Source organism: Uncinocarpus reesii, genomic scaffold (assembly GCF_000003515.1).
Source record: "Uncinocarpus reesii 1704 scaffold_3 genomic scaffold, whole genome shotgun sequence".
In the NCBI taxonomy this organism is placed as follows: Eukaryota; Fungi; Ascomycota; class Eurotiomycetes; order Onygenales; family Onygenaceae; genus Uncinocarpus; species Uncinocarpus reesii.
In genome coordinates, this window is record NW_003052498.1 from 3,787,683 (window position 1) to 3,788,869 (window position 1,187).

A 1,187-nucleotide genomic window follows, 5' to 3' on the forward strand; every position below is an offset into this window, starting at 1 on the left:
TGTGATAGTGGCATCATCAAAGAAAATGGAAGATTGAACTGCAAGAAAATCAGCATCAAATGGAAGTTATCTTGAACCCATGACAACCTACAATACTTTATGACAACAAAAGAACTCATGAGATGACAAGTGAGATGATATGCAGATGTACTAGTGCACCACAACTTCAGAATATGATACTGTAAAAGAACTGAAAATGCATGAATCAATGCACTAAGTTGAAGACCAGACTTGATGAAAAAGAAAAGAAATTCATGGACACTCTTTATGAAGTTAGAAGGAACAAAGAATATAATTCTGGATCAACAAGCTCTAAAAGCAATAAGAATCAAAGCAGAGAAATCAGACATCAAAAGAAAGATCAAGAGAGTCATAATGAAAGATGAATATGCAAAGAAAATTGACAATGAAAACAAGAATTTCAAGAAGAAAGATGGAATGATACTATATCATGGATTGATATATATATCAAGAAAAATTAGAAAAGAAGTGATGGTACAAGAACATGACACAGTCACTTCAGAACACTTTAGCATTGATAAGATAATGAAGAAGATCATAAGAATGTACTATTGATCAGAAATGTGGACAGACATTTGACAACATGTCAAAGAATGTGAGACATGTGCATGAAGCAAAATCAACAAGCAGCAATCACACAGAAAACTACAGCCAATATCACAACTGCAAGAATCATGAAAATCTATAGTGATGGATTTTATTGTGAAACTCCCAAAATCAAAGAATATGAATGGAAAGAAGTACAATGCAATGCTAGTGATTACTGACAGACTAATGAAATATGAGTACTTTATACTGTTCAAAGAAACAACAGATGCATCAGAAACAGCACAAATGACACTAAAGACAGTGATTGTCAATTACAGATTGTCAGAAGAGATAATTACAGACAGAGACACAAGATTCATGAGCAAATTCTGAACAACATTAATAGCACTACTAGTGATTGAACAGAAGATGTCAACAGTCTATCACTTACAGATGAATGATCAGACAGAATGATTAAATCAGACTTTGAAATAATATCTATGAGAATATGTGAACTATCAGCAGAACAACTGAGTTGAACTGCTACTGATGACACAACTAGCATACAATGAGTTAAAGAACACTACAACAGGACCGACACCCTCTCATCCGTCTAATTACAGCAGAGAATCAGAAAT